The sequence below is a fragment of the Asterias amurensis genome, chromosome 3, assembly GCF_032118995.1.
Source record: "Asterias amurensis chromosome 3, ASM3211899v1".
In the NCBI taxonomy this organism is placed as follows: domain Eukaryota; kingdom Metazoa; phylum Echinodermata; class Asteroidea; order Forcipulatida; family Asteriidae; genus Asterias; species Asterias amurensis.
Genome location: NC_092650.1, coordinates 21711201 through 21727077, shown reverse-complemented (window position 1 = coordinate 21727077; position 15877 = coordinate 21711201). Strand labels below are relative to the sequence as shown.

Sequence of the window (15877 nt, the reverse complement as noted above, 5' to 3'; positions counted from 1 at the left end):
ATCAAATATTAATTTATAATTAATTGGTTCATTTTTAAAGCCATAGTATGCCTATTTCTCTAAGGTTTCCTCAAGACTTTTTAAATGTTTATCTGAAGGTGCCTTGTGCATTTTTATTTCACATTACAATGTTATTTTATTTATATTGTTTACTATGTTCATAATATCTATAGGCTATATGAATATTTTTGTGTATATCCTTTCTTGTAATTTGCTGGCTCCCCCACTGTTGGTTTGGTCAATAAATGTAATTCAGAGTTATTTTTCCTCTTCCGTTGTTCACTTTTATAGAACTGGTTTTACTCGCACATCATTTTATGCTTTAGGCGTTTTCGTTTTTTAAAGTTTTTTTTATGCAAGTTCGCCCGAAACAAGGCTAAAGGCCACTCTACTGAAATGATATAAAGAAATCAAAATTTTCCAGTGGGGCGGCTTTTTTTTTTATTCATTTTTTTATTTATTTCATTTTTTTTCCCTTTCCATAATGCAACAAAAGACTAACAAAAATACAATAAATCACAGAAAAAGTGGCTGTTTTGCTGAAGAGCTGAGCAGGTCTACAGATCACAGTCATTAGCCTACACTTTGCTTTTGTTTCTCTAAAGCCCATCTAAAGCATTTTTGTATTATCCTGTATCGTTGTTGAAATTGAAGGATGAATAAAGGGTGTCCATTTATAAAAACTTGTTTTGTGGAGTTTATTAGATGATGGGATAATATGAGCAGCAAATAATGGTAACATTATACTCAGACACAATTTGCTAACAGACACGATTTCTGAGGATAGACCCCAACTCAAAACTGTGACAAAAACGATGTTTTATCTTTTTTCCTCAAAAAAGACCCCCTTAGATAATGCAACCCCATTGGTTAGAAGTTGAAATCTAAACCTAGCTTTGAACGTCACCGTTTTACTTTTTTGCCTGTCGATAGAGGGCGTGCCCGGCAAGATCAAGAATTGCAGCAGAAAAAAAATGCATGATAAAAAAAAAAAAAGCCAGGACACATGCTGCGGGAGAGGAAATGTGAAGTCGTGGAAGTTGAAAGCCATATTATATTCATTGATTGTTTTCGAAGATTTTAGGTAATGTATTGAGTCTACATGCCTGGCAGGGACCAGGTTTGAAAATCTCAATCCGGAGTGAAATTGCTTTTTTCGTCACGTAGTGTGAATGTTGCAATGTTTACGTTGCTATATATCCTTGTGGTGTCAATTGTTTTCAGTAGGATAACATGAAAACTGTTCACAATCAAAAACTGATTTTTTTTTTTCAAATCATCTATTCAAATAACACTTACACTTCATCGTGTGTTGAAATTGTTTTAGTTTTGGTTTTACGTTGCGAGAGACAGTCCGCCATCAACAGTGCTTAAGAGTCAGTTCAGGTAAATAAATGACATATCCTGGTGTCGTGTGTTTTCAGTAGGATAACAGGAAAATTGTTCACAATCAAAAACTATTTTTTTTTTTTTCAAATCATCTGTCAAATTTTTTAACAATAACACTTACACTTCATCGTGTGTTGAAATTGTTTTAGTTTTGGTTTTACGATGCGAGAGACAGTCCGCCATTAACAGTGCTTGTGCATGCACGACATTGGAGCAACGTTATATGTTTTCACACCTTTCATTGGTTGGTATTTTATTTAATATTCAGAAGCTAGTATGGCGTGCAAAATAAATCAAAAATGTTATTCAATTACTACTTAACAAATTTAATTACATTTTTGTCCTAAGGCATTTTGGATACTATATTAGAATCCAGAGATTTCATAAGGCATGAAAGTAAAACACCCCACCCCCCTTTGAAACACACGCACTTCATAACAATCCGTTTTCCCCCATTTCAGACCAGTAATGTTTGGATTCAGGAGATAAGAAACCAATCTATGATATTTTCTCTTTAATGTAGACTTAATATTTATTAGAATCCAGAGATTTCATAAGGCATGAAAGTAAAACACCCCACCCCCCTTTGAAACACACGCACTTCATAACAATCCGTTTTCCCCCATTTCAGACCAGTAATGTTTGGATTCAGGAGATAAGAAACCAATCTATGATATTTTCTCTTTAATGTAGACTTAATATTTATTACGCTAATCGGAATTTATTACAGTATTCTGTATATAAAAAATAAAAAAATTTGGGTAATTTTCACTTAAAATATTTTAATATTTTCCCCATATTGGCACACCATAGAATCCCAAATAGTAACCACCTCACGTGATCCGTCTAGTGACTAAAGCAGAATGAAACTCAATCTAGCAGATAGTAATTTTGTTTTGAACTTTTGAGGTTGGATGATGTTTCTTTGACTCATTTGAATGTTAGCATAATAATGCACTAGTGATTAGTACCAAAAATCAATCATTTTATAAATGTTTGAGCATAACCAACGACAGGAAACTTTTTTCTCAGCATGATTAAGCCTGATGAAAATACAGACTGTGAGTAAACTGCATAGCTTCTGTCACCGGTGCAGCTTGCACAATCTTGCGGTAAACGGGAATCAAAGTTGGGGACCGAAAACATATGAGGGTCGATAACGTATGACACTACGATAGTAGCTCACGGTCAAAAAATGAATTTTTTTATACTTTGTGGGTGGAAGGGCCTTGGGGTGCAAGTAAACAAAATTGCATTTTCAATTCTATATATAGCCTGTTGCCATGGTTACGGCTCATTTTGTTTTTTGGCCATTTTAGGCCGATTTTGGGGTCTGAAAAACTGGTTTTTAGCTCATTTTTACAACTCCACCCCACCAAAATGCAAAATTATTTCAAAAAACCTTTTATATCACTACAAAGTATCATCCTTGGCCTTTCTTGAGAATTTTTTTTATTGCTTTAAATATCACCCTTGTGCCATTTTTGCATCATGCATTACAGTATGTTTTTAGAACTTGCAAAATCGACATTTTTACCCTATTTTTGGACCCCAAAATGTCGACTTGCCAGGGGTCTCAGAAAATTTTCCTTTCGGCTGTGATTAGGGTCAACTTTGGTCTTTCCATATCTGGTGTCAAAAACTTGGGCAATTGTATCCTGTTGTGACAGTACTGCCTCAAAACTAGACTTTTTTCCCAAAAACGTGAAAAATGCCTTTTTAAGGGTCTTTTCACATAATATCGACATACTTGTCCACGGTAAAGAAAAGGAATATTTTTCTTATACTTTGTGGATGGTAGGGACTTGGGGTCCAAATAAACAACATTTACATTTCAAATCATAATATAACACGTTGCCATGGTAACAGTTCATTTGTGTTTAGGCCACTTTAGGCCGTTTTGGGGGTCTGAAAAACTGTTTTTTAGTTAATATTTACAACTCCACCCCACCAAAAAACAAAAATATTTCATAAAACCTTTTCCATCACTACAAATTATCATCCTTGGCTTTACTTGAGACAAAAAATGATTGCTATAAATTCCACCCTCGTGCTATTTTAAGAACGTGCATTAGAGTATGTTTTTAGAAATTGCAAAATCAACATTTTTATCATATTTTTTGCCCTCAAAATTTCATTTTTTCAGAGGTCTCAGAATATTTTTACTTTCGGATTTGATCAGGGCGAAAATTTGTCTTTTTATTTGTGGTTAGACAAACTCGGGCAATTGTATCCTGATGTAACAGAACTGTTTCAAAAATAGACCCTTTCCCCCGAAAACATAGAGAAATGCATTTTGAAATATTTGCTTCATTTTGAATTTATAACATTAAGAAGTAACATTAAGTAATAATTCCATCAATCTGGCAGCTTTTCATAAGCACTCTGTAGGCTTAGTGCATTACCAAACATTGATCAGGACTTGTTGATGACCTAAATCTTAGAATTTGCCCCAATAACAACCGAAAGGGAACACTTAAAAAAAAAGAGGCGCTATTCACAAAACATTGTTTTATGCAATGTCAAGAAATATGATAAGGGCTGGGCCGGGCAAATTCTAAAATTAAGGTCATCAACAGTTCCTGAACAATGTTGGGTAATCCACTAAGCCTATAGAGTGTTTAGGAAAAGCTGCAAGATTGATAGAATTATTACTTTTTAATGTTAGAAATTCGATATGAAGAAAAAACAATTCAAAATGCATTTTTCTGTTTGGGGAAAAAGTCTATTTTTGAGACAGTACTGTTAACATCAGGATACACTTGGCCAAGTTTTTCTTACCAGAAACAAAAAGACAAATTTTGGCCCAGATCAAAACCGAAAGGAAAATATTCTGAGACCCCTGAAAAAAATTTTGAGGGCAAAAAATATGGTAAAAATGTTGATTTTGCAAGTTCTAAAAACATACTCTAATGCACGTTCTAAAAATAGCACGAGGGTGAAATTTATAGCAATATTATTTTGTCTCAAGTAAAGCCAAGGATGATACTTTGTAGTGATGCAAAAAGTTTTATGAAATATTTTTGTTTTTTGTTGGGGTGGAGTTGTAACTATTAACTAAAAAAACAGTTTTTCAGACCCAAAAATCGGCCTAAAGCCATTGGACACTTTAGGTAAACAGTATTGTCCAAGGCCCACACTTCGTGTATCACAACTTCTATATCAAATAACAAACCTGTGGAAATTTAGGCTCAATCGGTCATCAGAGTCGGGAGAAATTAACGGGAAAACCCATCCTTGTTTTCGCCTGTTGCCGTGTCATGACATGTGTTTAAAATAAATCCATAATTCTCTCTATCAAGAATTGATATTGTTTTACTGTTTACTCAAAAAGTAAAGCATTTCATCCACTAATATTTCAAGATAAGTCTTTCACCACTACCTTCTGTAAACCCTGTAAGTTATTTGTAAATCTGTGAACTTTTTTTTGTTTTTCTGTACCGAAAGGGTCCAATGGCTTTAATGTAGACTTAATATTTATCACGCTTATTAAATTGGAATTTATTACAGTATGCAGTTAATGCAACAATTTTTTTTGTCATTTTCACTTAAAATATTTTAATTGTTTCCCCATATTGGCACACCATAGAATCCCAAGTAGTAACCACCTCTCGTGATCCATCTAGTGACTAAAGCAGAATGAAACTCAATCTAGCAGATAGTAATTTTGTTTTAAACTTTCATGGGTGGTAGCCCCACTTGTGTCCTTGGCCACACAAGTGGGGCTACGAGGGTGGATGATGTTTCTTTGACTCATTTGAATGTTGGCATAATAATGCATTAGTGATTTGTACCAAAAATCAATCATTAATTTATAAATGTTTGAGCATAACCAACGACAGGAAACATTTTTTTCTCAGCATGATTGAGCCTGATGAAAATACAGACCGTGAGTGAACTGCATAGCTTCTGTCACCGGTGCAGCTTGCACAATCTCGCGTTAAAGGGGAGTCAAAGTTAGGGTTCGAAAACATATGAGGGTCGATAACGTATGACGCTAAGATACTGATGCCATGCTAGTTGCGATAACGTAACCCTCCTCCCGACGGCCGCCTCCGGCCTTCCGGCCGTTGGAAGGGTTACGTTATCGCAACTAATGCTATGCTAGATCATTATTCCTCCATGATCATATTCATACTCGAGAGCGACCGAGCAAGGACTGGCTCTAAAATATAAAATTATATTAATTAGTATTTTTTTACCTCTATGGTATTATGCTCTGGAGATGACCCGGGTAGATTTCAACACGGTTCAAAATACTCCTAGAACTATTTCAGTTTCGTCCGGCCATCGTCTCCCAGACGGGAGACGATAGCCGGACGAAACCAAAATAGTTCTAGGAGTAGGTTCAAAATGGATGTAGTGTGAAAAGGCACATTTTTGTTGTTCCCCCAGGCCTGTGTACTCGGGGCAAGAAGAGCATGGCATTTTTTCCTTTGTAAAAAGGCAAGGGCACCCTTTGAAGTAGGCCCTACAGTAGAGGAAATCTTCAATCTGACCATGGAGCTAGAAAAAACTGACAGTAGAAATGTAATTTTTTCATAATCTTCACGGGCATTTTTTGTTACCCTAATCGTTTATTAGTAATTACCCAAGTAGAAGTTGTAATTTTGTCATAATCTGTCCTTTTCCTTTTTTTTACATTTTTAAGTTGCATTATTGTTTTGGGATGCCTGAATTTTTTTTTTTTTTTCACGCTCTGATTTTTTTTACAGGCCTTTTGAAAAAGAAGCTGAAGGTGTTATTGATGGTTCTGCCCCATCAACCACTTTGTTTGGCGTCATGCATGGTGACTGCATGGTGACCGACTCCACAGACATTGTAAACTTTCCCTACATGTCCCATGGGGATCACGTGTCTGATTATCAAATCACGCACAAAAAAGGGTTTAGCTGTTGGAGCTTTTGTGTAAAACTGTAACCCTTTTCTGGGTTAGTCATTCTGAACTCACTCATATTGTTAGAACCAGGGACATCGGCGGTGGGAAAAAGATCATTTTAGGCTCAGGTCGATCAGCTGGATGCTCTTAGATGTAAGTATAAAGATTTAACTACAGCAAATCAAAGATTTGTATAGTTCTATATTTTTAAACTGTATGCCATGTTTTAATAATGTCCATCTGTAATGTCCCTTTTTGTCTCTTCGTAAATTGTGGCATCAGGAAATTAACTCGATAGTAATTTAGTTTACTTTTTTAAAATCCTTCAGGGGTGCTGCTTTTTTTGTTACTGTATTGTATGTTCTTGTTTTTGTTTTCTTACTGTTCTTATTGTCTGTGCTTGAATTTTTGCCTGTGAAATTAATAAATGAAAATGAATGAAATGGGTCATGTTTTGTTTGATTGTGTGATTCCAATTTTGGGAGGTGATTTAGACTAAGAAGTTTAAGGGGTGCACCATTTTTGTCTTCTTCAGCTGGTCACTTGTACTTTGTAGCCGATTTAAACCTGTTTTCACTTGATAATATATTTTTTTGTGAGAGTAAAAAAAAAGGTTACTGTTAATCAGTCAAGTTAGGCAGTTAAACCACAAGAACCAACTTATTGTATGGAAGTGGTTAGTTTAATTTTTTAGGTGTTCGGGCCAACAGCCCGGAACACCTCTTATTTTTGTTCGGTTTTTATTAGGTGTTCGGGCCAACAGCCCGGAACACCTCTTATTTTTGTTCGTTTTTTTTTTCTTTTTCTTCATACTTCTTCTTCTTCTTCTTCTGTCCAAGCAATTAGGAGTGGTCTTGCTAAAATAAACTGCCGGATTAAACAAAACTTTAGTACAAACAAATAAATAAAACAATCCAGATTTTCATTAAGGTGTTCGGACCTCTTGTTTTCGTTGGTTTTTTTTTTTTTACTATGTACATAGACAATAGTGAGTAGATGAAACCGCCACTTTTTGGGAATGATGACGTCATTGATGACGTCATGGCAAGGTTTTTAAAGTTGAAAAATGACATTTGCTTTTCGCTGTATCTCAACGAATATAAGAGCTATGATGTTCATACTTGGGTATCGGATAGATAAAGATTTGGACAACATTTGAAAAGTTAACGCAAAAAATCGTATGACCTTAACTTGCGGTCGTTACCCTGGGTCAAAGTTCGCCTTCGTGTATTTTACATAAAAAACACAACTTTTGAGCTTTTAAACAAAAGTAAAGCTTGTACAAACTTAAAACTTACTATGTACATAGACAAAAGTGAGTAGATGAAACTGCCATTTTTTTGGAATGATGACGTCATTGATTAGGTCATAGCAAGGTTTTTAATGTTGAAAAACGACATTTGCTTTTCGCTGTATCTCAACGAATAAGTTCGACTTCGTGTTTTTTTCATAAAAAACAACAACTTTTGAGCTGATCTACGGCATAACTCAAGATTGAGATCGATTTGAACCTTGAAACTCAACAGATAGTTGAACCTTAGTGTTTTTAAGACAACACAGGCCTAATTACGTCATAATGTCGTCATCAGGTATTAAATTACAATAAAACAATGTTAAAATGTGTACAAATCATATGGCGAGAACGTTTTGGGGGGAATCCCAACAGAGCTCTCGTTTGTCCAACAAAATAGGGCGCTGTTGATTATCAAATCTGTGTACATCATCCCGTGCGGAGGTAGCTAAATTTTAAAAGGGTTTCCATAAATTGCAAATTAAAACCTAAAGCCAATCTTACACAAAAATATTGCATTTGTGAAGAAAAAAAGGAGTCGTTAAAAACTGTGACACAAGTTTAACTATAAAAATTAACGACACGTTGTAGAAAAAGTCATCTTTATGGTTCAATGTTTTTGAACTACGTCTTCACGTAACGCCCAACCGAACACCGTATTTTTGTAATTAACAAAAATTTTATCTCTAGTGTATTTTTAAGTTTGTTCGGCCAACTCAAAAATACCTTGTCATCTAACAAAAGCACCTTTCCCAAACCCGTATGAACTTGAAACTTCACACATAGATAGGTATTTATTAGGAGAGGAAACCGTTTAAGTTACGTCATGATGACGTCAACCGTTCTTGAATGATGATCATTCAAAGTTTTTTTATTAATATAAAATCATAACTTCTGATCTACACAGGGGATTCTTACAATCAATACATCATCGGAATCATCATTCAAAACTCCGTAAACGCCTCGCAGACATAATCCCATTTCGACCTTGTCTTACGGTTCAAAAGTAAGCATTTGTATATTTTCTTGGCTTAAGTGTTTATGCCCAACGCAGCATACCCCTCGCGACTATAGCTTGTTCAGACTTGTTTACACATTAAACGCCAGTGCCATGTGCGTGCACATGGCGTGATTTTCCATTGATAAGTTTTGACTGGCAAAAGATCACATACGGAGCTCCAGGAGTGCCATCCAACATATTGAGTTACCGACATACGTTATCTCATCAAGACGACTTATTTCGTGGAACCAGTTACTAACCGACATATTATTTTGCTAAGTCGACTTACTCAAAACTATCAGTTGACTTAATAACATAATTTATCTCATCAAGTCGACTTAGATAAAGTGTTAAGTCCACTTACTGACATAATTTATCTCACCAAGTCGACTTACAGTTTACTTATACACAGCCTGCACACGTTGCAAATTGAGATTGCGAGCTAGGGCCCGCGTGATCGCTAATAAAGTGGGGCGTTTTTTGTGCCTGGGATGCAGAAGAATAACCACAATCTAAGACTTGAATCAAGTCTACACCTCGTCCAACTCCGATTGTATTAGTCAATTCAGGCATCCTCTTCAATTTTATTTTATGTAACAAGCAAAATTATTAATTTACTGATTTTATTTAAAAAAGGAAAATAGGCTGTTAGCAAACTGCGTCCAACTAACATTACATGGTGTACATGTACTGGCAAAATAGTGTTACTGGCCTCACGTTTTGACCCTACTAAATAGCTACGTGAGAAGAATGAGACAATAAATCATGAATTCAGTTCAAAAGGATAAAAGTTTGTTTTCGTCATATTATTCATCAAACTATAAGCCTTTACAACAAAATGTATGTATGGAAGGTACCAGACAGCACTTAACGGAGCCGAGTTGAAAAGTGACAATACCAAAGTGCAACCATCAGCCGTGAAGTTACATTATATATGATGGTTGTCAAAAGGATAAAAAGGTTGTTGTCGCCACAACCAACCCCCTTATATTTCAACGAACCATGTGAATATATTCAAACAAACACAACCTTCTAAAGAATATCCATGCATAGATTTGTCAGGTGCATAAAATTATGTCCCAGCCAGCACTGTGATTTATGTGTGTTTTACTAGTTTCCTCACTCCCCAACCAAAGTGACTACAATACGTCTCTATTGAATAACAATGGTATATTTCGACATGGTTTTTATTTTCAGCTTTTCCAAAGATCCTGTTTTTTATGACTCCCAAAAATGGCCGACCGTGTTAGTTCGCAAAGTAAAAGGAAAACCACGCAATTTCGAGGCAAATTTGTGTGGATCATTTTACAACATCTTTCCAACCATTATGTATTTTATAACAAACGGTTACAAACGCTTTTTATAGACCAACTCGTCCGATCCAAGACAACGTGTTCCTTTAACGCATGTAATGTTATTTACATAAAATAAGAAAATACTGGAACCCACGATCGGGCTAAGCATATAATAATTATGTATCGTTTGGAACCTCCTTAACATCTCCTGCCCTAGTGGTGCCCGATCCAAGGCGTCAAACATGACTTAAAGCCATTGGACCCTTTCGGTAAACAGTATTGCCCAAGGCCCACACTTCGTGTATCAAAACTTCTATATCAAATAACAAACCTGTGAAAATTTAGCCTGGAGAAAATAACGGGAAAACCCACCCTCGTATTCGCACGTTTCGCCGTGTCATGACATGTGTTTAAAATAAATCCGTAATTCTTTTGACCCAGAGTGGCTCGGTCCAAGTTGTCAAACATAATGATAATGAAGTAAATTTAATCACAAACAATGGAACCCCCATGAGCGGGCTAAGCACGGGCTAATCATACTAATACTCTGGTAGCACCATGTAATGCTTTACAGGTGCTGTGGCGCAATTTTGCTGCCGATCGGACCGGGAACACCGGGGCGAAATCCTTCTCTTTTCGATAAGTACACTGGGTTTCTTTTATATGCGTTACATAACACATGGGACCAATGGCTTTACGTCCCATCTGAAGGACGAAGCAATGGTTAAGTGATATCATAATTTTGTAAAGTTAAGAAAACTCCAAAACATCTTTTGACCCAGAGGTGCTCGGTCCAAGTTGTCAAACATAATGATAATGAAGTAAATTTAATCACAAACAATGGAACCCCCATGAACGGGCTAAGCACGGGCTAATCATACTAATATTTTGTAACCGTTGGAACCTACTTTATATCTTTGCCTGGTCAAACATCATTTAAAGGGGCATTACAGTATTACATTTAGTTTTAGCCCGCAAACGTAAAGTTAAAAAGCAATATAAAGACTAGGAAATAGAGTGCTCTCATAGTGGTGCACAAGGTTTGATACACACACATCTCAACGCGTGTTCAGGCTGTTAAGTCAACTTCTTAGTTTCTGTAAGTCGACTTGGTGAGATAGTTGTAAATAGTTGCGTTAAATAATAAGTTTACACTTGGCGCCTCATAAGGGAACGTGTTCCTTTAATTGTTAGTTGTTCGAGCAACAACCCTTTTGATGCTAAATTACCATAATACACATCGAGAAAAAAAAATCTTGCATTTTTAACAACACTTATTTCATTGACTCAAACGCTGACCTTGACGATATCCGAACACCTTGTGTTTGTTTCTACAAACACTAAATTCTAGTTAATCTTGTTTTTTGGGGGAGGGGAAAATTGTCAGACTTGAATTTGTGCCATTATTTTGTCAATTGAATTAATCTGAAAATGCAGTGCAAATGTCTTGCTTTTTTTATCTTCCATGTTTCTTTCACAAACTGCAGTTCAATGCATGATAGGTACATCCAATAGGTTTTTAAATGCTATGTTACACTTGGCCTGTAATGGACCCTTCCCATGAAATATGCTAATTACATTCGCGCATGCGTACAGACCCTGTTGGTTGGCAAACACCATAGAGTTGTGCACTAAGCAGACGCGCAATTGCGTCTGCGTGACGCACCCACAGCCGTGTACAAAACAGCGCGAAGTTCCCTCATTTTGCCAACCAAAACGTTATTGCGCATGCGCTATATGTGCAATTTACATATTTCATGGGAAGGGTCTATTTCACACCATGGCCTCTTTTGCCCTGGTCTTGGCCTTGGTCTCACTTCAAAAGTTTCCCATTTACTTTAAGATTGTCCAATGGAAGTGCCCGTTGCAAATAAAAATAAAAATTCCACCCGGGGCACGCCCCCGCCCCCCTTCCTGTTACACCAATTGATTATACAACAAGCACTGGACAATGGACTACAAACTGATGCTCTTGTGTCACAGAGCAAGCTACATGTACACTTCAAATTGCAGGATGTGATGATAGAAGACTGGTATGAATCAAAATCAGGCCTGATAGGCTTACCTCACAGAGGCAACAGAGGCGATTGCCTTCATGTCGCCTGGTCATTGCCTTGGTGCCCTTGCAGTAGAAATGTACACTTTCCTCATAGAGTGCCCTTTACCAAGGAGAAAATGCCTTTCCTTTGCCCTTTCAAAATGAAGCATACAGAACCGGCATGTTTTTTTTTATAGTAAACTTTGTTGTACAAAACTGATTAATGCAATCGTTCACAATGGTTCTTTCTGCTGTTTGCAACGCATGAGGCATTTTCCAATTTCAGAACTAAAGAGTTACAGAATTACTCAAAAGAAAATGACCTTTGAACTTCAGTCAGGGGATACCATAGGGTGCCGTGTGTTTTGTTTAACTATTTGAAAAGCTCTGTGTAAGTTACCTAGAGAGAGTGAGATTAAAGGAACATGTTGCCTTGGATCGGTCGAGTCAACTCGACCAACTGGTCTTTCAAAAGCGTTTGTAACCGTTAGTTATAAAATGCATTTATATGATTAGAAAGATATTTTAAAAGTAGAATATAATGATCTGCCACACAAGTATCACTCCAAATTGCCTGGTTTTCCTTTTATTCGTCGACAAACACCGTCGGCCATTTATGGGAGTTAAAATTTTGACTCCCATAAATGGCCGACCGTGTTAGTTCGCAAAGTAAATGGAAAACCACGCAATTTTGAGGCAAATGTTTGTGGATCATTGTAATCTAATTTTACAACATCTTTCCAACCATAAGCATTTTTTAACAAACGGGTTACAAAAGCTTTTTATAGACCAACTCGTCCGATCAGAGGCAACATGTTCCTTTAAGGTACACATGAAGGTACATGGAACTTCCATTGGAGGTACATGTATAGGCCCTACATGTATACCATCCTCCTGTAGTGGAGTACCCTGACTGCGATTGGTTCATAACTTCATACTTATTGCGTGTGAAAATGCATAATAAGGTAATCAATGTGTGGTGAAAAGGTTTTCAACTCGTGGTTTAAACCCGACGAGGCCTGGTTCTTGAAGTTGAGGTAAATTATCAAGAACCAGGCCTCGGCTGGTTTAATCCACTAGTTGAAAACCGATTCAACACACTTTGATTCCCATTCATGAATACCTTTTCGGTCAAAAAACAGCCAACTATTGTTGTCAAAAAGTAAAATAATTGCAAAAATTATAATGGTTCAATGGTTTAGTTTTTCAACCAAACACCCCTCCAGCTATGAAATGGTAAGGCCCTCTGGTAAACAACTCCTTAAAAGGAGATTGCTGTGGGCGCCGCGCATATCGGGTGATGTGGCACAACTGTCCCGGCCGTTGCTCTCGACCAATAGGAATCAAGAAACTGTCTTTTAAGCACAGGTGCAAGCTCCTTGTCATACCAATGTTTCAAAACTTGTTACTGGTCATTATCAAAGGTTTAAACACCCCCACCCGACGCGTTCTCCACCAATAGGAATAGCGAAACTGTCTGAGGTATTTGTGAATGCATAATAATAATTATAATAGTAATAATACTACAGTCGCCAGCCCTCTTAATTTCACAAAAGACATTACCACTTTCAATCAATAATGCAAAATCAACTGACAAATTCAAGAAAATGATTAAAACATATTTCAACATAAATCAAATTATTGCATTACAGGTGGCTTTCATTTCATTTAATTCAATAAATTTTTCATTTAGTTATTTATTATCTTGTACTTCTTGTGTTTGTAAGTGCTGTGATTTAGTTTACTACAGTAAGTAGAGCATATTTAAATGCTGTTGATTGTTATTATTATTGTAGTATTGGTGCACTTTTAAGTGCACCAATACTAACAATAATAAAAACAATTTTTCCAAAGATTTCCACTTCATTCATTTTCTATACATGTTTCATGTTTGTTTTGGTTGCAAGATTACAATGGTCCTAACAAGGTCCTAACAACTCAAACTGCTTGCAACAGTTTGCGAGAGGCAAACAAATTAATCCCCGAAGATATGCAGGTATTATTGACACTAAGTAATTCTTGAACAAATTTGATAACTTCTTGTGTATACATTATGTGTGCCCTTTCTTCATGCCCCACCTTTTTCTTTTTGGGTTTGGTAACTATGATAGGGTTGTGTATTTATAAAATTGATTTTGGATGAATTTCCTAGGTGCCAGTCAGAATTTAAGTCAATATTACAAACAAATATTCATTATTATTTTGTTTTCTCAAAAATTGTGGGTGGGTCAAAGAGATAACTGAAAGATCTAAATGTTCAGAACTTCAGATGTAAGTATAAACTAAAAGAAACAACAAAAGGAGAAGAAAAAATACCAAGCTGGCAAAGATCGCCAATTTTCTGATTGCAAAAACTGCAAAGCTGTTTATGGAAGACCATTGAACACTACATTGTTGGAGACCTGCCTTTGAGCATTCATTCCACAATGAATCAATCCTTAAAGACACTGGACACTAAGAGTATCTGTCAAAGACCAGTCTTCTCACTTGTTGTATCTCAACATACCCATAAAATAACAAACCTGTGAAAATTTGAGCTCGATTGGTCTTCGAGTCCGAGATAACTATGGAAGAATTAAAACCCTTGTCACACGAAGTTGTGTGCTTTCAGATGCTTGATTTCGAGACCTCAAATTCTAAACTTGAGGTCTCGAAATCAAATTCGTGGAAAATTATTTCTTTTTCGAAAAAACTACTCCACTTCAGAGGGAGCTATTTCTCACAATGTTTTATACCATTAACCTCTCCCATTGCTCGTTACCAAGTGAGGTTTTATGCTGATAATTATTTTGAGGTAATTGCCAATAGTGTCCACTGTCTTTAATCATGTTGATATAAAAGAAGATGAACTAAGAGTATACCACAACCAGCACACAACCCCACTGTACTAAACTATGTCCAACTGCAAACGTCTCAATAATTCCACAGCAATCAATTTCAGTTATAATAGATGTTAAATTTGCATCGGGGATAAAGAATATTAATTTTGGTTTTTACCCATACAACGATGTGTGTTAGCACTGTATACTCAGTACTCAAAAATGGGGTTAGAAAGCAATTTCAGTTAACAAAATGACCCTCCTGGGCTCAATTTCATAAAGCCTGCGTAGGCACAACCGTTTGCTAAGCACAGACAAGTATAGCATAACAGAAACGAGTCACCAGCCAAAAGGGTTAACATTGTTGTGACTGGGTTCCCACTCATATTTTTTGCTCAGCTAAGAAATTTGTCAAGCTGTATTTTCTGCTTAAAACAGCTTTATGAAATTTGGCCCTGTTTGTTTGGTACACCTTTAATTGTTTGTTAGGTGTTCGGGCAACACCTTAGTTTTTCGTCTTCTTCTCAGAGTCGATTGTCCGCAAGATAAAGCAAAGTTGCGAAGGTTGCATAGAGTTGAAACTTTGCTTGCAGGTAGACATCGACCAGTAGATCTTTTGATCTACATGAGGGATTTTTACAATCAATACATCATCGGAAAGGGCATTAAAAACTCCGTAAACGCCTCACAGACATGACCCCATTTTGATTTTGTCTTCCGGCTCAAAAGAGAGGTTGAACATTTCAAAATTCACGTCTAAAGAACAGCGTAAATCCCCTGTTGGTATGTGCATAAACATTGCACGTAGGCATACACACAACGTGTAGTGTATTAGCTGTGCGGGAGAGTCACGCTCCAATGATCATCCATAGAGCGCAAAAAAGCTTCATGTAGAATAGTCTTCGTTCAAGGCGTTTAACCTTTTGATCTTGTCTTCTGGTTCAAATCGAATTTATTGTATATTATCTTCGACCGTACTGCGTTGATAACACCAGTTCTCGTTCGATCACTGATCACTGATCACTGTAAAATGCTTTGAAAGGGCATTATTTGAAGGCTATAGGTTGAAATGTAGACATTGATGCTTACCATATCACACATCGAAAAAACATTTTCGTTGGATTTCTTTGAACTTTGACGAGCTATTAACAACAACACTTTTTTAA

General features: G+C 36.5%; 1 protein-coding gene across 3 annotated transcripts in view; it reads left to right on the top strand.

Moving 5' to 3' along the window:
* The first annotated feature begins 969 nt into the window (after positions 1–969).
* LOC139934422 (ileal sodium/bile acid cotransporter-like) overlaps positions 970–15877 on the top strand; it is a 29068-nt gene continuing 14160 nt past the window's right edge. The window contains exons 1-2 of one of the 3 annotated variants that reach the window (XM_071928651.1): positions 970–1084; positions 6105–6421. The gene's annotated coding sequence lies outside the window, so the exon portion shown is untranslated. Of the gene's footprint in view, positions 1085–6104; positions 6422–8469; positions 8566–15877 lie in introns of those variants that run through there. The other 2 variants (XM_071928652.1, XM_071928653.1) reach the window with 2 other exon arrangements.